This window comes from Chiloscyllium plagiosum, unplaced genomic scaffold (assembly GCF_037043375.1).
Source record: "Chiloscyllium plagiosum isolate Xiang-an unplaced genomic scaffold, Cpla_swu_hap1 HiC_scaffold_10, whole genome shotgun sequence".
Taxonomy (NCBI): domain Eukaryota; kingdom Metazoa; phylum Chordata; class Chondrichthyes; order Orectolobiformes; family Hemiscylliidae; genus Chiloscyllium; species Chiloscyllium plagiosum.
The window spans coordinates 98650710-98676098 of NW_028270148.1; the positions used below are offsets into that span (position 1 = coordinate 98650710).

General features: G+C 41.0%; 1 long non-coding RNA gene across 1 annotated transcript; it reads right to left on the reverse strand.

The window, feature by feature from the left end:
* Window positions 1-160: 160 nt before the first annotated feature.
* Window positions 161-25357, reverse strand: LOC122553037 (uncharacterized). The gene is made up of 2 exons (XR_015758511.1): window positions 25152-25357; window positions 161-1021 (listed from the first exon to the last, which is right to left on the reverse strand). It is a non-coding gene; the product is annotated as an uncharacterized LOC122553037 (long non-coding RNA).
* Between the last annotated feature and the right edge of the window lie 32 nt (window positions 25358-25389).

Sequence of the window (25389 nt, forward strand, 5' to 3'; positions counted from 1 at the left end):
ACAGCATCTATATGGCATAGACAGTAGCAAGTCAGTCAGGGAGGCGCCACCCAATCATTTTCTCAAAATTAGTGATATGATGATGAATGTAAATGCTGAAGAAGTTCACATACCAAGAGCAAATAAAAAAATACACCATAGAAACAGACGACACATCTCAGCCAGGCTATGCCTGCATTTATTCTCCACTTTAGAATCTTATCTGTCATCATCTAACTCCATCAATGTAGTCTTTCATCCCCTTCCTCTTTATATTTTTTTTAAGGTTCTTAAATCCATCTGTACTACTTCCCTCAATTATTCTCAATGATAACATCTTTCATATTCTCATCAGTCTCTCTCTGAGTAAGTTTCTTCAGAATTCCCAGTTGAATTCTTGGTGATCCTCTTACATAGATGGCCTCTTTTAATTCTATCCCCACAACCAGAACACATACCAGAACTCTCTGAAAACTATCTTCGGTCAACTCAGCCATCTGCTTTTAAGAGAACGACAACCCAGGCTGTTCCACCTTTTCTGACATATATGAATCTTTTACGTCGCTACCTCTGTGGTTCAGATAGTTTTCGGACAAGTCAAATTCCAGAGTGAAACCTGGTTTAATAGACCATAAGTTTTAATTTTGTAGTTTGGTTACCCTGGTCAGTCAATAAGTATGTTGTGGTTCTGTTCGCCAAGCTGGAAATTTTTGTTGCAAACGTTTCGTCCCCTGTCTAGATGACATCCTCAGTGCTTGGGAGCCTCCTGTGAAGCGCTTCTGTGGTGTTTCCTCCGGCATTTATAGTGGCCTGTCCCTGCCGCTTCCGGTTGTCAGTTTCAGCTGTCCGCTGTAGTGGCCGGTATATTGGGTCCAGGTCGATGTGTTTGTTGATGGAGTTTGTGGATGAATGCCATGCTTCTAGGAATTTCCTGGCTGTTCTCTGTTTGGCTTGCCCTATAATGGTAGTGTTGTTCCAGTCGAATTCATGTTGCTTGTCGTCTGCGTGTGTGGCTACTAAGGATAGCTGGTCGTGTTGTTTACTTGTAATGAAAGCACATAACTCTATTACATATGTACATAGTTTTAGAAGATTTTTTTAAAAATCTATATGGAATGATGTTATCATGAACAAGGAAAAAGAAAAATCAGGATGATACGTTCCATCCCTGGTACCAATAACGTAAGTAGAAAAATGGATGATGTCCTGAAAGCAGAATTTAGGGACTTAGGAAGTAGATTAAGAAACAGGACCCAAAAAGTAATAATATCTGGGTTACTTCCGGTGAGTAAAGAATAGGAAGTCAGTCCAGATGAATGCATAGCTGGAGAGATGGTGCAGGAGGGAGGGCTTTAGATTTCTGGAATATTAGGGCAGATTTTAGGAGAAGTAGGACCTGTACAATGCAGACGAGTTATACACGAACTGGAATGGGACCAACATCCTTACGGGAGGCTTTGCTACGGATGTTAGAGAAGATTTAAACTAACTTAGCAGGATTTGAGATTCTGAGAGAGAGGTCAGTAGGGGAAGATAAATGCCAAAATTAGAAGAGACAGCAAGTGAGTTAGGAAAGCATAGAAATTAACTGTGTCAGTTAAGGCAAAAGGAAGTTTAGCATTGTTTATTAGTATTTATTTTAATGCAAGGATTCTGATGGACAAGACATGGGAGTGTGATGTCATTGCTGTCACTGAGACAGGGTTTAGTGGGGACAATGTTGGCAGCTCAATATTCCAGGCTATAGAGCCTTCAGGTAAGGGAGGGAAGTAAGTAGATCAGGAGGGGGTGCAAAATTTATCAGGGAATTAATTACAACAGTAAATTGAGATAACAGTCATACTGCATTGAAGAGTCCCTTTGCTCTTTGAGTCAGTACCAACCTATGTTAATCCCACTTTCCAGCATTTGGCCCAGAGCCTTAAGTGTTATGACGAAGATTTCAAATGCATATCTGCATACCTTTTTAAAGGTTGTGAGGTTTCCCACTTCAACTACCCTCCCAGGCAGTTCATTGTAGATTCCCACTACCCTCTGGGTGAAAATAATTTTCCTGAAATCCCCTTTAAACCTCCTGCCCTTTACCTCAAAATTATGGCCCCTTGTAACTGACCCTTTAAATAAGGGGAACAGCACTTCCTATCCACCCTGTCCATGCCCCTCAACCAGGTTCCCCCCCTCAGCATTCTCGTTTAAACAAAACAACTCAAGCTATCCAGTAACTTTTCATAGCTAAAATGCTCTGAACCCAGGCAACATCCTTGTAAATCTTCTCTGCACTCCCTCCAGTGATTTAAAATTTCCTATAGCGTGGCAACCAAAACTCAGTACTCCAACTGTGATCTAATCAAAATTTTGTACAGCTCCAACATAACCTCCCTGCTTTTGTTATCTATGTCTGATAAAGGCAGGTATTTCATATGTCGCCTTAACCATACTATTAACCCATCCTTCTCCCTTTGTTCCTCTGAGCTTCTTCATCTTGGGTGACTGTCTGTGTGGAGTTTGCATATTCTCCCCGTGTCGGCATGGGTTTCCTCCGGGTGCTCTGGTTTCCTCCCACAGTCCAAAGATGTGCAGGTCAGGTGAACTGGCCATGCTAAATTGCCCATAGTGTTAGGTGGATTAGTCAGAGGGAAATGGATCTGGGTGGGTTACTCTTCGGAGGGTCGGTGTGGACTGGTTGGGCCAAAGGGCCTGTATCCACACTGTAGGGAATCTAATCTAATCTAATCTCCTATCATTCACTGAATACCCCATTGTCTTGTTTCTTTTTCCAGATTCACACTTTTTCCAGTGGTAAATTCAATCTGCAATGATCTGCCTAACTGACTAACCTTATTGTAACCTAAGACCTTCTTCCTCACTATTCACAATTTAGCCAATCTTGCCATCCGTAAATTAACTTATCATCTCCTCCCATGTTTATTATGTCACAAACAAAAAGGTACCCAGCATTGATTCCTGTGTTACACCACTTGATACCAGCCTCAAGTCATACAGCCTTCTACCGCTACCTTTTGTCACAAAGCCAATTTTGGATCCATCTTGCCAAGTTATCTTGGATCCCATGTGCTTTTGCCTTCTTGGTAAGATGGCAACAGCAGCAGAGTAGGAAGTGTTCGGGCACTGTGCCCATACACTCCCACTCAGCTAGCTGGCCATATTCTTGGATTTTTTTTTATTTATTTCTTTTCTCTTTTGTATCAAAATTCACTCTTCTATGGTGAAGGAAGGTTGTGGCAGCAGTTTTGTGGATTCAGATGTCTCTTCCTCGTGGCTATGGCTTTTATCAAAGGCTTCATCATAAGTGGATCTTGCCTGTTTATTCTCGAGCTGGTGTGGCACTTTTAGTGGTGGTGGCATAGTGGTTCATTCCTCATGGCTATGACGGCAGTGTGATGGCTTCAGAGTGTGATGGCTTAGGTGTCAGTGACTTGGGTTCGGTCTTTCCCTCCTTGTTATGGTGGTAAGTAGTGGCTTTGGTGTCTGCTTTGGCGGTGGCAGTGTGGTGGGTCTGGTCGAGAAATCCTTGCTTTTGCAGCATCAGGAGCAGCTTTGGCAGCGAAATCCCATAGCCACTTCATGAACTCCAACTGCCACAGAGGGAACAAAAAATAAACTTTGTCCTAACTTTGCTTCAATTATTTATTTTTATAATTTCTGTAATTAAAATGGCACTGAATTGTCGTGACTTATACACACCTGTGTATTTTCATAAATATAACTGACAATAAATTGCTATTCTATGTCAGTGTCCCATGTGGGACCTTGTCAAAGGCTTTGCTAAAATCCATATAAACAAATGCATCTGTACACTTGATCACCACCTTGAAAAATTCAATCAGATTTGTTGATCTCCCTCTGACAAAACCATGATGACTATCCTTGAGATTAATTCTCCAATAGTTTGCCTACCACTGGAATGAGACTCACTGGTTTATCCCTAAATGACTGTTGTAAAATGGAGCCACATTAGCTGCCCTCTGGTCCTCTAGCACCTTCTCTGTGGCCACAGATTTTTCAGCTTTAATAGCCTAAGGACTTCCACAAACTAAAAACTGCCCTTCTGTTCAAATGAGTGTTTTCTTCTGAACCCAATCTGCTTGTGGTTCTTGATCATCTGTCTTTTTACTGTGGATCATAAAAACTCAACCAACAAATAGCACCTATTATCTCAGATTGTTAAGTCTTTCAGCTTGTCAAATGATTCCCGGAAAGTTGATTTTTAGCTCAGTATTCAAATTATTTTCTGACCCTTCTAAAAGAATTAGAACTTCACAGTATTGAAAACCAAAATCCCATTTACCTATACTTTAGAATCCCAAGTTCCTCAGAAGTAATAATATAAATGTTAATCGCACTTTATAAAATAAGGAACCAGAACAGTGGTTAATGCTCCACATGCACTCAACTTGTATTGATACCTTTTTAGCCTTGAATTGCATGCACATTATATTGAAGTAAAGGTAAACTCACCATAATCCAGCTCTGTCTTTAGAGAGAGAGGGAGAGATACGAACACACAACTGATGGTACTTTAACCTGTGGGCCACCACACTCTGGTAAGGAGAGAGGTTGAAAAGAACAGTCCTTCATGGTAACCTCAGCAAGTGGCAATTGAACCAATGTTGTTGGCCTTATTCTTTATCACAGAGTAGCCATCCAGCTGACTGACTCCCTAATATCAAAGTCCCGTGTTACAGCATACATTTAATACAGAGAATAAGTGCCTTTGTAATTCCCAGTGCAGACATATGATGAGTTTACTCATTTTACCTCAATATGATTTAGTTTCTATTTCCAAACCATCCATTCTGCTTAAAAATAATTGATAATTTAGGATCATTATGGTGCAGTTTTGTATTATTATCCTTATGTGCTAGCATTTGGATGAGGAAACTGAGTGGACATAGGTTCATTTTATCATTTTCATTGGGTTTAAATCCAAATTCCTTAGCAACCTCCAAATTGTCATTTTTTTCACAGTTAAGATATCAGATCCAGCTCGCAAAAAAAAGCTACCTTTTCATAATTTCATATGTGGAATTATTCACACCTCTTATAGACATAGCTTAAGCTGTAGCTCTCCAGTTGTTTTCTCCCATTATTTCACAATACAAACTGCTCCTTAGCATAGAAACGGTGCTTTCCAACTCTTCCATTTTGCTATTTTCATGGGATGTTCTTAGTCTGGTGGAATGTCTTAGTGGTCTGGGGTTAGAAACCCCTTAAGTTTCGTTGCTGTGCCTATGTTACATCATTATATTCACTACATTGAACATCACCTTCTTTAATTCCTTGTATCATCTACTCTGTCTCCTTTTCAAAGGTCTCAAGACCATGGACTTCACTCTGACTTCCTTTCCTTTGATCTGTGGGCTTTTAAAATAGAAGTTTTCATGTAACCACATATTTGTCATAAATAGCAGTGTCAGATAAGTGCCACTTCTGATTTTTCTACTGTTAATCGTTTTAATTTTGGATCTTGACCCACCCTGATTTTTCTTTTCAATGCTGATTTGTATCACAATCTGGTTAACATATTTTGGATTAAATACACAATTCACTCGCAGCTGTAGCAAGTGGGCCCTGGATGTTTCAATTTGTGAGATTAATTCCATTTGTCTGGAATATGGGAGCAGGGCTGGGAGTTCTGACAGACATCATCAAAACATTATTTTCATGCATTCATGTGACCTGTGTCCAAAGGCAAGTCCTTGACTGACTGCTGTTGCATCATCCAGAGCTGTTTCCTTAGCTGTTTTCTTCTGTGTCACTGCGTTCCACTCTCAGGTGCAGGGTAAAAAGGCTGATCCCATGTTTACCTCATCCAAAACAGGAGTCAAACCAATGTCGAACCACACACACTAGTCCGGTAGCAAACTGAGGTATTGGCCCTCTGTTCATGTAGCATATAGAAGACATCAAATTATTAAGTATCTAAGAGAAAGCTGAAGATCCAACAGCCACAATTACAGTAGTTAATAGCTCAAATGGTACAAATGAAAAAAAGGCTTACCACCAAGATCAGAAGGAACTCATAAAACAACTGTGGATACTGAAAATCTGAAACAGTCAAAAACAGAAATTCTGCAGAACTCCATAGTTCTGACATCTATGGACAAAAAAGTTAAATGTTTCAAGTTCAGTGACCTTGGGGTTTCGTTTTGTTTTAAGAATAGAATATCCTTTAGTGTCACGTACTAGAGTACAGGGGTACAATAAAAGCTTTACAATGTTGCCTCTTATGGCACCATTTTCTGTACAACTACCTAGGTACAAATCTTAGATATATAGAGGAATAAAAAGAAAAGTAGTTGTATTACTTTACAGTGTTTAAAGAATAAGAAATAAGACATAGTCAAAGGATTGACATTACAGTCAGATAAAAAAAGGTCAAATAAACACTACATTGCAGCAGCTCAGCACAGGGGCTTCCACACATGGTCCGACCGCCCGCGCCAGACCCCAGTCCCGGCCCCACTCTACTCCAAGCCTCCAGTCTGCTCTGTACTGGCTTTCAGCTGCTCCAAGTTCCAGGACACCTTCCCCTGTATCGGCTGCTGCTCTGGGACTGCTTCCCCCACGTTTTTGCTGGTATATTATGCCGAACACTACCCTCTGCTTTAATCTTCACTTACTGCCAGTGGATGCGATAGATAAACATTTCTTTCCAGCCATCACTCGTGATACTTCCAATTTTATGTGATCCATCTGAAGTAGAATGAAACCAAGTTCCCAGTGGAAAGGATTTAGAAACGATTGTAAATTAATAAGATGAGAGTGGGAGAGTACTGAATGAAGTATGTTCAAAAGCTGAGCCTGGCAAAAAAGTCCTGGATAACAGTCAAATGTCTGCAGCTGTTAGCAGAGCACCAGTGAGGAAAGCAGATGAACCATAAAGAGTTGATGTCAAAGATGTTTACATGAAAATGGTTACACAGCAGCCAGAAGGACATGGCTGAAAGAAAAGGCAAAGGCAGAAGGTACAGTTTTGTAAAGGACAGTCTAAAGTATAAATAGTTATTATAGCTCTGTTGGAAGGAAAGTCGTGCATTGGTATAAAAGGGGCAGATGAATGAGTGGATTGCCTTATTCTGAAAAGCTAGAAAGGCGAGGCCTGTAACTTCTGAAGTTTAGAAAAGTTAGAGGTGACTTAATTGAAACATATAAGATCTTGAGGACACTTGACAGCATGGATGTTGAAAAGATACTTCTTATGGAAGAATCTAAAACTAAGGGACATAATTTAAAAGCAAGAAGGTGCGGCATTTAAAACAGACAAGGAAACATTTTATTCTCCGAGTGTTGTGAGTCTTTGGAATTCTCTTCCTCAAAAGGCAGTAGATGCAGAATCTTTAAATATTGTTATAGCAGCATTCGGTAGATCCTTGATTACCAAGAGGATGAGAGATTATCAGGAGTATGTAAGAATGAGATTAAAATCAGATCAGATATGATCTTATTGAATGGCTTAGCAGGTTCAAGGGCCAATTGGCCTAGTCTTGTTGCTTTTCCATTTGTTCAGATCTTGTGATCTATGAGGTGATCAGATAAAGAAACTGTAGCAGCAGTATTGCACCTGACTTAATGGATCAGATCCAAATGCATCAAGTACACACCCTGTAGTTTGTGAAGAGATGGAACCAGAAATACTGATTAGTGAATAAACATGCAATTAAGAAGCTGGAGAAGGCCAAAATGGTAAGGAAAGACAATAAGGCTGCTGAAGCTGAAAAGATTGGAGAAGCAGTGCAGCCAAAACTAGGAAATAAATTGTTGATCTGATCTGGAGAAGTGAAATTTGCACAGATGATTGGCTAGTTTCAGAAGTGGTGATATTGCCAACAATTCTTGACGCCCAAAACTAAACAAAGCATAGAACAATTAATCCGACAGTCAATGAAAGAGAAGTGCTCCTAAAGATTTAAGGGCTTTCATATTTCATCACAACAGAAATTGTCAGGGAACTGTTCAGTGATACTACGTGCAAAGGGACTTGCAGATACCATTCTAGTGTTGCACAATATAATTGAGAAGTGTAGACAAAAGTGAGTGCTGGAGATCAGAGTCAAGATTAGAATGGTGCTGGAAAAGCACAGCAGGTCAGGGAGCATCTGAGGAGCAGGAAAATCGATGTTTCAGGCAAAAACCCTTCATCAGGAATCATTGAGAAGTGTGTCAAGCAGGTAAAATAAAGATGGAGTCGTAGATTCATATAGCACGGAAACAGACCCTTCGCTCCAACTCATCCCCGCCGACTATAAATCCCAATCAGACCTAATCCTATTTGCCAGCATTTGATTCATATCCCTTCCTATTCATATACCCATCTAGATGACTTTAAATGTTGTAATTATACCACTAATTCCACTGGCAGCTCTTTTATACACACACTATCCTCTGCGTGAAAATGTTATCTCTCAGGTCTTTTTTATATTTTTCCCCTCTCACCTTAAACCTATGCTTTCTAGTTTTAGACTCCTCCACCCTGGAAAAAAGGCCTTTACTATTCACCCTATACGTGTCCCCCGTGATTTTACAAATCTCTATAAAGTCAGCCCTCAGCCTCTGACCTTCCAGGGAAAAAGGCCCCAGCCTAATCAGCCTCTCCCTAAAGCTCAAACCTGCCAGTCCCTGCAATTTCTTGTAAATATTTTCTGCACTCTCAACTTTAACAACATCCCTCCTATAGAAGTGCAACCAGAATTGTACACAGTATTCTAAAAGTGGCCTCACCTACGTGCTTTACTGCTGTAACATGACAGCTCAACTCCTATACTCAATCTTCTGACCAATGAAGGCAAGCATCCCAATGCCGCCTTCACTGCTGTCCATCTGCAACTCCAGTTTCAAGGAACTATGCACCTGCACCCCTAGGTCACTTTGTTCTGCAACACTCACCAGTGCCCTTCTGTTAACTGTATAAATCCTGCCATGGTTTGCCTTTCCAAAATGCACCATCTCAGATTTATCTAAATTAAACTCCATCTGCCACTTCTCAGCCCATTGGCCCATCTGATCAAGGTCCCATTGTGATCTGTGGTAATCTTCACTGTCCACCCTCAATTTTGGCCATCTGCAAACCTACTAACCATGCCTCCTATATTCACATCCAAATCATTTTTATAAATGACAAAAAGCAGTGGACCCAGCACTGATCCTCATGGCACACTAGTGGCAACAGGCCTCCAAGCCAAAAAGCAACCCTCTACCATCACCCTCTCTCTCCTACCTTCAAACCATTTTGTATCCATAGAATTCCCCCTGGATTCCATGTGTTCTAACCTTGCTAACCAGTCTACCATGCAGAACCTTGTTCATTGCTTTGCTAAAGTACATATAGACATCTACTGCTCTGCCTTCATCAATCTTCTTTGTCACCTCTTCAAAAATCTCAATCAAATTTGCGAGCTTGTTCAAGTTAGTGAACAAAATGTTGGTATTCTTTGTACAGTATGCAAAGGCTTTTGATTCAGTCTATCATGTAGAGTCATGGAAAAGTTTCAGTGAATTTGGATACCAAATCACTTAACCTGGCTCATTCTGAGACTTTACGAACAGACAACAATTGTGCACTGGTTGGAGGTAAAACAGAACCATTCAGTTTTGACAAAAATTGACAAGGATGTTTGCTTTCACCAATACATTTCAATGCCATAGCAGAAACGATCATGAGAGATATCAGCTCTGCTTTCCCAGAAAAAGTCAAAACAACAGCAGTTTAAAAGGGAGAAGATCAGACAAAGGAAGCACATGGTGAGGACAGTGCAGGAGAGAGAGAGAGAGAGAAAACCTGCATAGTTACCGCCTTTGCTGTTTGAATTCGTGTATAGCTGGACATCGGAGTGCATCTGGGAAAATTAACAAACAGTGAAATTCACAACTAATCTTGGAGGAACTGTTGGGCGAACTTCACAGCACAGAATCAGATAAGTTAATTGTTGTTTTAAGTCTGTCCAAGAGAAAGGCTGCACTAGTGGGTACGGTGGATTCTTTCTTGATTATATGTTTTTGGAGATAAGTCTCTTGATTAAGCTTAAAATATAAGCCATAGCTATTAATTTAACCTGGGGCAGTGTTTGAAGAGGAATAAGATGGTGTTATTTTCTGGGTCTGTAGATTGTGACGGAGCAAAAATGGCCTTTGCAGTGATATGTACTTCTTGTCAGATGTGGGAGTGTAAAGAGAGTTTAAGGGTTACTGCGGATTATATCTGCCACAAATGCTGTTGGATGCGAATCTTATCAGATCGAGTGGATTGGTTGGAGAGACAGATAGAAGCGATGAGGAATTTGCAACAGCAACAGTATGTGATGGATGGCAGTTATAGAAAGGGGGGAAAGTCTCAGACACAGTCACGTAGATGGATTAATTCCAGGAAGGGTAAGAGAGGTAGGCAGCTAGAGCAGGAGTCTTTTGTGGATATACCCATTTCAAACAGATATGCTGTTTTGGAAAGTGTAGGGGTTGATGGATTCTCAGGGGAACGTAGCACAAACAGCCAAGTTTCTGGTATTGAGACTGGCTATAATGCAACGAGGGGTACGTCGGCTTCCAAGACATCAAATGTATTAGGGGATTCTGTAGTCAGAGGTACAGTCAGACATTTCTGTGGCCAGCAGAGAAAAAGCAGAATGGTGTGTTGTTTCCCTGGTGCCAGGATCAAGGATGTCTCAGAGAAGGTGCAGAATGTTCTCACAGGGGAGAGGGGCCAGCAGGTGCTCATTGTCCACATTGGAAGGGAAAAGGTTGAGACTCTGAAGGGAGATTACAGAGAGTTAGGCAGAAATTTAAAAAGGAGGTCCTCAAGGGTAGTAATATCTGGATTACTCCCAATGCTACGAGCTAGTGAGGGCAGGAATAGGAGGGTAGAGCAGTTGAATGCATGGCTCAGGAGCTGGTGTGTGGGAGAAGGATTCACATTTTTGGATCATTGGAATCTCTTTTGGGGTAGAAGTGACCTGTACAAGAAGGACGGATTGCACCTAAATTGGAAGGGGACTAATATACTGGCAGGGAAATTTGCTAGAACTGCTTGGGAGGATTTAAACTAGTAAAGTGGGGGGGTGGGACCAAGGGAGATAGTGAGGAAAGTGATCAATCTGAGACGGGTACAGCTGAGAACAGAAGTGAGTCAAACAGTCAGGGCAGGCAGGGACAAGGTAGGACTAATAAATTAAACTGCATTTATTTCAATGCAAGGGGCCTAACAGGGAAGGCAGATAAACTCAGGGCATGGTTAGGAACATGGGACTGGGATATCATAGCAATTACAGAAACATGGCTCAGGGATGGGCAGGACTGGCAGCTGAATGTTCCACGATACAAATGCTACAGGAAGGATAGAAAGGGAGGCAAAAGAGGAGGGAGAGTAGCATTTTTGATAAGGGATAGCATTACAGCTGTGCTGAGGGATGATATTCCCGGAAATACATCCAGGGAAGTTATTTGGGTGGAACTGAGAAATAAGAAAGGGATGATCACCTTATTGGGATTGTATTATAGACTCCCCAATAGTCAGAGGGAAATTGAGAAAATAACTTGTAAGGAGATCTCAGCTATCTGTAAGAATAATAGGGTAGTTATGGGAGGGGATTTTAACTTTCCAAACATCAACTGGGACTACCATAGTGTTAAAGGTTTAGATGGAGAGGAATTTTCTGATTCAGTATGTGGATGGACCTACTAGAGAAGGTGCAAAACTTGACCTACTCTTGGGAAATAAGGCAGGGCAAGTGACTGAGGTGTCAGTGAGGGAGCACTTTGGATCAGCGACCATGATTCTATTCGTTTTAAAATAGTGATGGAAAAGGATAGACCAGATCTAAAAGCTGAAGTTCTAAATTGGAGAAAGGCCAATTTTGACAGTATTAGGCAAGAACTTTCAAAAGCTGATTGGAGGCAGACGTTCGCAGGTAAAGGGACGGCTGGAAAATGGGAAACCTTCAGAAATGAGATAATAAGAATCCAGAGAAAGTATATTCCTGTCAGGGTGAAAGGGAAGGCTGGTAGGTATAGGGAATGCTGGATGACTAAAGAAATGAGGGTTTGGTTAAGAAAAAGAAGGAAGCATATGTCAGGTACAGAGAGGATAGATCGAGTGAATCCTTAGAAGAGTATAAAGAAAGTAGGAGTATACTTAAGAGGGAAATCAGGAGGGCAAATCGGGGACATGAGATAGCTTTGGCAAATAGAATTAAGGAGAATCCAAAGGGTATTTACAATATATTAAGGACAAAAGGGTAACTAGGGAGAGAATAGGGCCCCTCAAAGATCAGCAAGGCAGCCTTTGTGTGGACCCACAGAAAATGGGGGAGATACTAAATGAATATTTTGCATCAGTATTTACTGTGGAAAAGGATATGGAAGATATAGACTGTAGGGAAATAGATGGTGACATCTTGCAAAATGTCCAGATTACAGAGAAGGAAGTGCTGGATGTCTTGAAACGGTTCAAGGTGGATAAATCCCCAGGACCTGATCAGGTGTACCCGAGAACTCTATGGGAAGCTAGAGAAGTGATTTCTGGGCCTCTTGCTGAGATATTTGTATCATCGATAGTCACAGGTGAGGTGCCGGAAGACTGGAGGTTGGCAAACGTGGTGCCACTGTTTAAGAAGGGCGGTAAAGACAAGCCAAGGAACTATAGACCGGTGAGCCTGACCTCGGTGGTGGGCAAGTTGTTGGAGGGAATCCTGAGGGACAGGATGTACACGTATTTGGAAAGGCAAGGACTGATTCGGGATAGTCAACATGGCTTTGTGGTGGGAGATCACGTCTCACAAACTTGATTGAGTTTTTTGAAGAAGTATAAAAGAAGATTTGATGAGGGCAGGGCAGTAGATGTGATCTATATGGACTTCCGTAAGGCGTTCGACAAGGTTCCCCATGGGAGACTGATTAGCAAGGTTAGATCTCACGGAATACAGGGAGAACTAGCCATTTGGATACATAACTGGCTCAAAGGTAGAAGAGAGAGGGTGGCGGTGGAGGGTTGTTTTTCAGACTGGAGACCTGTGACCAGTGGAGTGCCACAAGGATCGGTGCTGGGTCCTCTACTTTTGTCATTTACATAAATGATTTGGATGCGAGTTGGACCATGCTGTACATCTCTATGACTCTAAGATTCTGAAGCCAGTATTGATGGTCACAATATCTGGTAAAATCGTCTATGCCAATGACAATACTCTAAGAGCCAAAGACAATCAAGAACTCTCCATAAAAGCTCAAGAATTGAGAAAATTGAAACTCACGTTTGTGTTAAGATCAGCTATAATACAGGCTCAACTGAATTCATGGTGAGAGCAGTGTCAATTCAGACTGCAATCATTGTGAAGTGTACATTTAATTTCAATTTCTGGAATGAAAAGGGATCACAAATGGGGAGAACAGAACTGAAATCAACACAAAGATAGTAACTGATTGCTCTACAACTTGTCAGTTGTGTACAGTGCATCAAGTATTGACCAGCAATGAAGAACACTGCACTCTATAGATACGGGGGCTGAATATATGGTTTCCTTAATATAAGGTTTATAAGAAGATATGTTACAACTTTTAAAATTTGGCTATGGCAAATCAGCTAGAAAGAGCATAGAACCAGTTATTTTTTCAAGAGGAAAATCAAAGTCCTGGTACCTCACTGTCTTTTAGTTGAAATTAAATGGGAATTAATAAAGTATAACTAACAAAAAAGGCAAGGTAGGGTCTATCACTGAAGACATAAAATGTGAGAAAAGAACAGGACAGGTCAGAGAAGGATTGGTAGGTGGACAACATCAGACACTGGATGGAGAGAGATTGAAAGTGGTGAGCAGAACTGCAGGAAAGAAGCAGAAATGCATACAGCCCCTCATGGACTGTGCCTAATTATGATATGGACAGTGGGGACTTAGTCAAAATAGCATAAGCCTGAAGATGAAAGGCATAGCAGTTGCGATTAAAGATCATACCAAACTATGGAATAAGGATGGTTTACTTTAATACTTGCAGAACAATAAGTATAAAATGACTATTAAACTGATTAGAAGTTATCTAAAATAAATCAATTGTCCTTCAAAAAGTCTTGGGCATTGGACCCCACCATTATTGCAAACTTTCATCACATTTCCAATCTCCCATCTCATTCCAAAGTCCTTGAACATGTTTTCACCTCTCAAATCTGTTCCCTGCATTCCCAGAACTTTATACTTGAACCTAATCTACGATGGGTAAGTTAGTTGAGAAGATTCTGAGATAAGCTATACATACATTTAGAAAGTCAGGGTTTGATTAGGAGTAGTCAGCATGGCTTTGTGAGTGAAGGTTCATGCCTCACAAATTCGTTAGAGTTCTTTGATGAAATGACCAGAAAAGGTTGATGAGGGCAGGGCGGGTCGATATAGTCTATATGAATTTCAGTAAGACCTTTGATAAGGTTCCAAATGCTGCTCTGGAAGGTTAGATTGAATGGAATACAGGGTGATTTGGAAAACTGGATACAAAATTGGCTTGATGGTAGGAAGCAAACGGTAATAATGGAAGGAGGCTTGTTGGACTGGAGGCCTCAGGAGTCGGTGCTGGGCCCATTGCTATTTATTATCTACATCAATGACTTGGATGAGAATGTACAAGGCATGACTAGTAAATTTTAGATTAGATTAGATTACAGAGTGGAAACAGGCCCTTTGCCCCAACAAGTCCACACCGACCCGCCGAAGCGAAACCCACCCATACCCCTACATTTACCTCTTACCTAACACTACAGGCAATTTAGTATGGCCAATTCACCAATTTAGTTTGCTGATAATACTAAAATAGGTGGTATCTTTGGACAGTGAGGAAAGTTATCGGAAATTGCAATACGACCTTGATCAGCTGAAAAAATGGGTCGAGAAATGACAAATGGGGTTTAATATAGTTAAGTGTGGAGTCTTGCATTTTGGAAAGTCAAATCAAGCTAGGAGTTTCATGGTGAATGGTAGGGCCTTAAGGAGTGTAGTGGAACAAAGGGATCTTGGAACCCAGGTTCCAGTTCTCTAAACATGGAGACACAGTTCGACAAGGCAGTGAAGGCTTTTGGAACACTGGCCTTCATCATTCACGGCACTGAGTATAGAAGTTGGGAAGTTTTGTTGCATTTGTACAGGATGTTGGTGAGGTCGCACTTGGAGTACTGTGTTCAGTTTTGGTCACCTTGTTATAAGAAGGATGTTATTAAACTGGAAAGAATGCAGATGAAATTTATAAGCATGTTGCCTGGACTCAACGGCCTGACTTATAGGGAGAGCTATAAGTTGGACAAGCTTGGACTTTTTCTTTTGAGCATAGGAGACTGAAGGGAGATCTTATAGAGGTGTATAAGATCATGAGAGGCATGGATAGGGTGAATGAACTCAGTCTTTTTCCCAGGATTGGGGAATCAAGGACTAGAGGGCATCAGTTTAAGATTAGACAGGAACCTGAGGGGGATCTTTTTTAGTGGAATGAGCTGCCAGTGAAAGTGGTTGAGACCGGTACATTAATAACATTTAAAAGGCATTTGGATAAAGACATGAATAGGAAAGGATTAGAAGGACATGGGCCAAATGTGGGGAAATGGGGTTAGCGTGGACAGACATTTTCATTGGCATGGACCAGTTTGGGCCAAAGGGCCTGTCTCTATGCTGTAGGTTTCAATGACTCTCTGACTCTCTTGTTAAGTTTCCACTTCTGCCACTGTATAGAAGTAGCTTTTACTAAAGACACAAATTATATCCTATATGATCATGACATTGACATACTTTTCATCCGCATCATTCTCACTCTGTCTGCAGCGTTTCTCACAGATGACCACACCATCCACCTCCAACCCTCTCCATTGTCATCCCACTGGGGAGGATCACTCTCGCCTGGTTCCATTCTTATCTATTTAATGGTTTCTCTTAAAAACTTTCTTCTTCTCCTACACCTCATTTTTGGCATGCCTCATGCTGCTCCTGTCATGACTTCTTGCAAACTTTATTGAACCAGAGTTGAGTCCCCGATTGGATAGTAGAGTAGGGGATATGCTGGGACATAAGGTTGTACAATGATTCTGTTGCTGATGATGGCCAACAGTGCCTCATGGATACCCAGTCTTGAGTTGCTAGGCTTGTTCAAAGCCTATCCCAGCATGGTGATAGTGCCACCCAACACAATCTGAAGTGTTCTCAATGTGAATGTGGGAATTAGTCTACTCAAGAACTATGCAGTGATCACTCTTACTAATACAGTCATGATCAAATGCATCTGTGGAGACAGATTGGTGAAAAGAAAGTCAAACATTTTTTTCATCCTTAGGGTCGCTCACTACCTGCCATACCATCTAGTAGCACAGTCTTTTCAGACCTCACCAGCTCCATCAGTAGTGCTGCCAATGAACCACTCGGTCGTGGACACTGAAATCCTCACCCAGAGTACATTCACTGCGCTACCACACTCAGTGCTTCTTCCAAGTGTTGTTCAAGAATGGAAGAGCATAATGTCATTAACTGGGGGAGGACAGAATGTGGTAATCAGCAGGAGCCCATGTCTGAGAGTCTAGAGTCAATGATGAGACTTCCAAGACAATTCCTGTATACCGCTGCCTCTCCTGCTAGTAGGACAGGACATATTCAGGGATGATGGTGTCTAGACATTGCCAATAAGGTCTCAATCCATGAATACGACAATGTCAGGCATCTGATTGGAGTCACATGTAGGCCAGACCAGGTAAGGTTAGCAGATTTCCTTCCCTGAAGAACATTAGCAAACCAGATGGGCTTTTATGACAATCGACAGTGGTTTCAGTAGTCACTGTTAATTCCAGATATTTATTGTATTCAGCATCTGCTGTGGCAAAATTCAAACCTGGGTTCCCAGAACATTTCCTGAGTTTCTGGATTAATAGTCTAATGATAATACCACTTGGCCATCGCCTCCCCATGTATTCGATTCTGGTCACCAAACCTCAAGAATTATGTCAAGATCTTGGAAGAAGTATGGAAATAATTTATTAAGATGATATCAAGAAAGAGGGACTTCAGTTACAATGGAGTGACTTGAGAAGCTGAACTTGTTCCTTTGTGCCAAATAAAGAGTAAAAAGAGTTTGCTAAAGGTGTTCATTATTGTGATTTGTTCAGTATAAATGAGGAGAAGCTACTTCCAGTGGACACAAACTTCAACCGAGTGGCAAAGAACCAGAGGCTACATGAGGAAATATTTTGTTTACAATGAGTTTCTTTGATCTAGAATCCACGGCATAAGGAGATGGAAAAGCCTACTCAATAGTAAAATCAAAACAAAAAAGACCGTGTAAGTACTTGAAAGGAACAAATCAGAACGCGACAAGGAAAGAGCTCTATGAAAGAGCTGACAGAGGCATTTCACTGAATGGCCTTCTTCTCTGGTGTATCTTTTTTTTATTTCTATGAAAGGACTCCCAGTAAAGATTTATTATCTTCAGTCTCCAAGTTGTGTCTGAAAATGTTTGTGGTTCCTGGTCCAGCTTCAGGAGAAGTAAGGCAGCATGCCTGAATTTCCAATTAGATCTCCATCCTTCAAGTCAACCAAACATTGAATTTTCCAGCCTACCCACTGTGTTTGTAGATGTTTAAGGTTACTAACTAAGTCTTTATTCCCTGCAACTTAATTTCAAACCCAAAAACCATCTGGAACTTCACTGTATCCATTAATGGAAATACTAGATGCTGAATTTGCATTACCCAAATTATGTAGCATCAAATGGTACAAATGATATTAGCATTTACATTACACTGTTGACTTCCTATGAGGAGACACAAGATACTGAGAAAATTAACATCTTGCTGAAGAGAAACAGAACATCAAGCCATGGTATCATGATCATAATTTCTTCTTAGTTAACACATTTAAATAATATTAAGAGTTTGTTCCTTCAGTTTACAGGAGTTCATAAAATTGCATCTTGCTGAACTGGAAGTTGAAACATTTGTTGTCATCTTTCTTTCTGGGCTCTTGCGATTGCTGCACAAATATTGGCCTAGCAAATCTCAAAGTTTTCCTTCCGTTTTCTGATGTTTGATGTTCAAAATCAGTTTTGCTGCTTTTCCGGGTAACTTTTACAGGCAAATGACTCACTAAATTATTTGTCTAGCAAATAGGAGTCAGCGTTCAGCCCAAAGCATGTTTCATCATTTAATTAGATCACATCCAATCTTTACTTACATTGAAACCTTGGATACATACATCCTCAAAATAAAATCACAAATAGAACAGAATTGCAAGATACATGGCTAATTACTAGCACCCAGGATTGGCTGCACACTGATAGGCTCCTTTGATCTGCAACTTAAAGACATAAAGTTTTGCTTGAAACACAAGGCAAAAATCACAAGGTACTAGCTGCTTTGAAGATCACACTAAACGTCACCGCAGACAACAAGTACCTTGTGGATCAGAAAAGGTGAAACCACAAGGTTCAAAATTGGAACCTGTTCTATCCCATGACCAGTTCCATGCAGAAGGACAAGTGCACCAGATATATGGGAACACCACTACCTACCTGCAAGTTCTCCTCCAAGTCACTCAGCATCCTGACTTGGAAATATAAGCACCATTCCTTCATTGTTGCTAGGTTAAAATCCTGGAATTCTCTCCCTAATTGCAATGTGGGTCTACCTACAACACATGGACTACAGCAGTTCACCACCACTTTCTCAAAGGCAATAAATGCTAAACCAGTCATTAACACACGCATCCCACAATTAATAACTTAGGTCAATGGTAAGACACACCATAAGCATTTCTCTCTCTCTCTTTCTTTTTCACACTAGTTTCTTTTAAAGAGATGCAGTGATTATATCGTTTGAGGCGTATCAACCCACATCAAGCATGGACAAGGTCAAGTATCAAGCATCATTACAAAGTCTCAGTAAAGAAATGAAACCAGACAAACCAGCTGACAATAACCTAGGCACCGAAAAAGACATAATAGAAACAGTCCTGTCAACCCTACAAACCTCCTTACTAACACCTGGGGACTAGTGTCAAAATTGGGAGAGTTGTTTCACAGCCTAGTCAAGCGTCAGCCTGACACAGTCACACTCACAGAATCATTGCTAACAGACAATGTCCCAGACACCAGCATCACCATCCCTAGATATGCCCTGTCTCACAAGCAGGAAGGGTCCTGCAGAGGTGGTGGCACAGTGGTGTACGGTCGGAGTGAGTTATCCTGGAAGTAATCAACATTGACCCTGGGATCCCATGAAGTCTTATAGCTTCAGGTTAAACATGGGCAAGGCAGCCTCCTGCTGATTACCATGTACTGTCCTCCCTCATTTGATTAATTTGTACTCGAGGAAGTAATAAGCAGGATAGATAAAGAAGAAGCATTGGCGTAACAGTTTTGGATTTTCAGAAGGTGTGATTAGGTACCACATATTAGATTACTTAATAAGAATGCATGGCGTTACAGGTAATATATATTAACGTGGCTAAATTAATAGAAAACGAAGAGTTGTGATAAGGAAGCCATTTTCAGGATAGTAATTAATGGAGTGCCACAGAGATTAGTGGTAGAGCCACAATTATTTACATTGTATATTAATGACTCAGATAAAACAGTTCATATACTATAACTGAGTTTGCAGATGATACAAACTAGATGGGAAGGCAAGTGCTGAGGATGACATGAACAGTCTGCAGAGAGATACAGACAGGTTAATTGAGTGTAAAAATCTGGAAGATGGAACATAATATGAAGTAATGTGAGGTTATGTACTTTGGCAGGAAGAATAGAGGAACTGAACATTACTTAAATGGAGAAAGACTGCAGAAAGCTACAGAAAAAAGGGATTTGGGATTCTTCATCCATGAATTCAAAAATCCAGCATCTAAATTCAGCAGGTAATATGGGAAGGCCTATATTTCAACGGGAATGGAATATAAAAGTGGGTTGGTTTTGCTAAATCTATTCAATGCATTAATCAGACCACAGCTGGAATACTGTAAGCAGTTTTGGACCCTTATCTAAGGAAAGATATACTGGCAGTGGAAGCAGTCCAGATAAGGTTCACTACCCTGATAGCAACACTGTCTTATGAGAAGAGGTTGAATTGGTTGGGCTTGTACTCACTGGAATATAGATTAATGAGGAACAACCTTATCAAAGCATGCAAGATTCTGTGGGGACTTTACAAATGCGGAAAGGTTGTTTCCCCTTGTGGGAGAGTCTAGAACGAGACGGCATAATCTCAGAATAAGGGGTTGCATATTTAAAATAGAGGAGGAATTTCTCTTCTCAGAGAATAATGAGTCTTTGGAATTCTTTTCTGCAGAGGGCTGTCGTGGCTGGATTATTAAGTACATTCAAGGCTGAGATAGACAGATTTTTAATCAGTAAGGGAATAACAATAAGTTATAGGGAAAGAGCAGCAAAATGGAGCCAAAATCTCATTGAATAGTTTAGCAGATTCAATAGGCTGAATGGCCTCTTTCTGCTTCTATAGCTTTCTCCTATATTTTTCTAATCAACTTGTTCAGAGATGTTACTACATACATATGAAACAGGTTGAACCCAGGTCTCTCAGACCAGGATAGGGTCACAAGAGGGCCGTCTCCTTCTGCTTCTTTGGCTTATGGCCTTAAATGGGGATCAGAAGACAGCACTCTGTGGAAAACAGTAACTCACCTATAAATTTCCCTAAAATGATCAATTAAAAGCCAGAGCACAACTTTGTCAATCAATTAAAGATATCAGATAGGCTTGAAGCTTGAGGTCCAATTAGGGGCCTCTCCACTTGAAGGATGCAGCAGGATCCCACAGCAGGTGAGAAACAGGGAGCAGCCTAAACCAGAGCCCTTCTAAATTTGAAACTATGTCTGTGGTGCACAGAATAGTCAATAAGTAGCCCACACTTGCATGCATTTGACCACTTGTGTGTTTTGTTTCACAAAAACAAAAACATTCAGAGTACAATTACTTATTATTGATGGTAAGTTACTTGGTAATTACTTATTGTTGGTAGTGGAAAGCCACAAACAACAGATTGGTGAGCCTGATATCAGTGGTGGATAAGTTATTGGAGGGTATTCTGAGGGACAGAATTTACATTTATTTGGAAAGGCAAGGACTAGTTAGGGATGGGAAATCTTGACTTATATAATATTATTATTTATATTACATTACATATTATATAATTTTTTATATTTATTTTATATTTATTATATTACATTACAGTGTGGAAACAGGCCCTTCGGCCCGCACCGACCCACAACCCACCCATACCCCTACCCCTACATTTACCCCTTACCTAACACTACGGGCAATTTAGCATGGCTAATTCACCTGACCTGCACATCTTTGTGACTGTGGGAGGAAACCGGAGCACCCGGAGGAAACCCACGCAGACACGGGGAGAAAGTGCAAACTCCACACATTCAGTCGCCTGAGGCGGGAATTGAACCCGGGTCTCAGGCACTGAGAGGCAGCAGTGCTAACCACTGTGCCACCGTGCCGCCCACTTGATTGAGTTATTTAAGCAAGTGACAAAGAAGATTGATGTGCTGTAAGGATTGGTGCTGAGTACACTGCTTTTTGTCATTTATATAAATTATTTGGATGTGCATATAGATGGAATGGTTATAAAGTATGTAGATGATACAAGTGGTGGTGTAGTGCACAGTGAAGAGCCCTTGATCAGTTGGGTTGATGGACCAAGGAGTTCCAGATGGTACAACAAATCAGGGCAAGACTTATACACTTAATGGTAAGGTCCTGGGGAGTGTTGCTGAACAAAGAGACCTTGGGATGCAGGTTCCTTCAAAGTGGAGTCACAAGTAGACAGGATAGCGAAGAAGGTGTTTGGTATGCTTTCTTTTATTGGTCAGTACAAGGAGTATAGAAGTTGGGTGTTATGTTGCAACTGTCCAGGACATTGGTTAGGCCACTTTTGGAATACTGCGTTCAGTTCTGGTCTCCCTGCTTTGGAAAGATGTTGTGAAACTTGAAAGGGCGCAATAAAGCTTTACAAGGATGTTGCTGGGTTTGAGATATAGAGAGGCTGAGGCTATTTTCCCTGGACCATTGGAGGCTGAGGAGTGACCTTACAGAGGTTTATAAAATCATGAGGGGCATGGATAGGGTGGATACCCAAGGAATTTTTTTCAGGATAATGGAGTTTAAAACTATAGGGCATAGGTTTAAGGTGGAGGGAGTGATTTAAAAGGGACCCAAGGGGCAACAGTTTCATGCAGAGTGTGTTGCGTGTATGGAATGAGCTGCCAGAAGAAGTGGTGGAGGCTGGTACAAATATAACACTTAAAAGGCATCTGGATGGGTATATGAATAGGAAGGGTTTAGAGGGATATGGGCCAAATGCTGCCAAACGGGCCGAAATTAATTTAGGATATCTGGTCAGCATGGATGAGTTGGACCGAAGGGTCTGTTTCGGTGCTGTACAACTCTATGACTCAACTTTGTGCTTTTTGTCTAAAGATGTTCAGTACTGACACAATGGGTAATTGAAAAATGGGCTGTACTTATACTCCGAGCTATCTGCTCATTCACAGCTACTGAAGAGTCCTTTTTCAAAAGCCTGAATTGCTTATGTAGGTCATCGTTAAAAAGAGGTCTTCTGAATTTACCATCATGGGAAGAAACTATTTAATATTCTTGCATACTATGCATGGAAGAATATTCTGATGAATTGGGTGTCCGAGAACCTGCCGGGTTTGCTGGGATGGCAGAAATTAATTATGAAGCACATTCCCTCGGACGCGTTTACAAACAGGGTGCATCACGTAACAGATCGTTCTTATAAGACATAGCAACCCTACTTGAGTTAGTTGGATATAGATTTGTCAGCTATCGTAACGAAGGTGTTTGTTTAACCAAGATGGTTAGGTTTATCAAGCCCTGGACCTTGGAGGGGATCTCCTGAGTTAGTACGGGTATATATACAATGCTTCCGTTCCTTTGTTTGAGAGCTTTGTGCCGAGCATAGCTGTTCTGTATTCTGTGCTTTTTTTTTTGATCTATTAGATATTTACTTATTTATTGGTGTTGCTTTGAACAGTGTTAGGGTTTGTTTTGTATTATAGGGTAGGTTAGTAGTTAGACAGTTGTATTGTAATTTGTTTTTTTTTCTTTTATTATACTGATATTTGTTATTGATTGTATTTTTCAATAATTTTATATGTTTGTAAAGTTAAAAAAATTTGCTAATAAATATATTTCCAAAAAAACAGAATTGTGCACATTTTTGTGACATTTCTATAATGAACTGACTACACATTACAGGTTTACAATCATTTGTTCCTGGCACTAATTCAGATTGTCACAGCAACTGCCACCTACACCACCTAATGTAAACCTTACCACTTGACGTATGTCATAGTTTACGCAATCAGATTTTGTTGCATACATTAATTTCAAACCGTGTTTCTGCTTGCTATGCCTTGTTATTCTTTGATGTTTGAAATAATCACACTTTTTAATACATGCTAGAGCTTAGTTTAAATGTTCAAAGTTTGTGCGAAGATTTGTAGCTCGGGTGCTCGTTGCTGTGGTTCTGTTCGCCGAGCTGGAAGTTTTTGTTGCAAACGTTTCGTCCCCTGGCTAGGCGACATCATCAGTGCTTGGGAGCCTCCTGCGAAGCGCTTCTTTGATGTTTCCTCCAGTGTTTATAGTGGTCTGTCCCTACCGCTTCCGGTTGTCAGTTTCAGTTGTCCGCTGTAGTGGTTGGTATATTGGGTCCAGGTCGATGTGTTTGTTGATGGAGTTTGTGGATGAATGCCATGCCTCTCGAGGCATAGCATTCATCCACAAACTCCATCAACAAACACATCGACCTGGACCCAATATACCAACCACCTAGAGGCATGGCATTCATCCACAAACTCCATCAACAAATACATCGACCTGGACCCAATATACCAACCAACTAGAGGCATGGCATTTATCCACAAACTCCATCAACAAACACATCGACCTGGACCCAATATACCAACCAACTAGAGGCATGGCATTCATCCACAAACTCCATCAACAAACACATCGATCTGGACCCAATGTACCCACCACTCCTAGAGGCATGGCATTCATCCACAAACTCCATCAACAAACACATCGACCTGGACCCAATATACCAACCACTACAGCGGACAGCTGAAACTGACAACCGGAGGTGGCAGGGACAGACCACTATAAACACCGGAGGAAACATCAAAGAAGCACTTCGCAGGAGGCTCCCAAGCACTGATGATGTCGCCAAGCCAGGGGACGAAACATTTGCAACAAAAACTTAGTTTAAATGTATTTTTCACTTCTCTCCACTAGTGTAGTAATGAGTGATGCAGTATTGTGTATATACATACTTTTGATAATAGAGTTCCTAAGTTGTCTCCTTTCATAAGAACATAGGAAATTGGAGCAGGAGTAGAATATTCAGCCCCTCAAGCCTGCTGTCTCGCACCTTAAAGATCCTGGCTGATCTGCTCAGAACTCAAGTCCTCTTTCATGTCAATTCCACGCAGCCAGCCACTAGTCCACATTTCAAAAATCTACCTATCTTTTCAAGTTATTTCCATAAATCTCTGGGGTACAGAATTCAAGACATTCACTACTTTCTGAGAAAAGAGATTCCTTTGCTTCTTAAATGTGTGTTCCTTCTTCCTGTATCTATATCTATTAGTTTGAGTTTCCACATCTTCTCAACATTTACCCTCTCAAATCCTCTGAGAACAATGTATGTTTCAATACGCCCCCCAAAAAACTCTGGTCCACCATCCTTTACTCTGGCATTCCTGCCTTGTTTGCATAACTTTCCTCTCAACAGAGCTCTCCTATTGTATTTTACACCAATCAATTTTGCACCTACATTATTCGTTTGCTACAATTAGCAGTCCTTCTTTGTTTTGCACTGGGCATCCTCCCTGTTCACGAAGACCATTAAAAACGATTATTGTCCACTCCTCCGTTCAGTTCTGAAGAAGTCACTGGCCTCGGAAAAAAAGGTTAACACTATTTATCTCTCCACAGACGCTCTTGGTTTCTGGATTTTTTTCAATGCTCAGGGGACATGGCAACTGGAAGAATTCAAATAAATAAACTGGATTTTTAAGAAACAAAATACTACTATCATCGATTGTTGTAAATGGAAATCCATCTCCTTCATTTTAGGGAAAGGAATCTGTCTTTCTTACCTGTATCTGGCCTACAAAGTGACTCCATAGAAAAACACTGACACTTAGCTATCCTCTGAGGCCCCGTAGGCAGCAAGCCAACAAATGCTGATCTTATAATGACACTCGGATCCCATGAAATAATTGTTTTAAAATTATACGTTTCACGCAGTGAGAGTAATTTGAAAGGCCTCTCTTTGATGGGACATGTTTACACCTGAAAGGAGTCCACCTGCCCCTTATCTCGCGCATGTTGCCC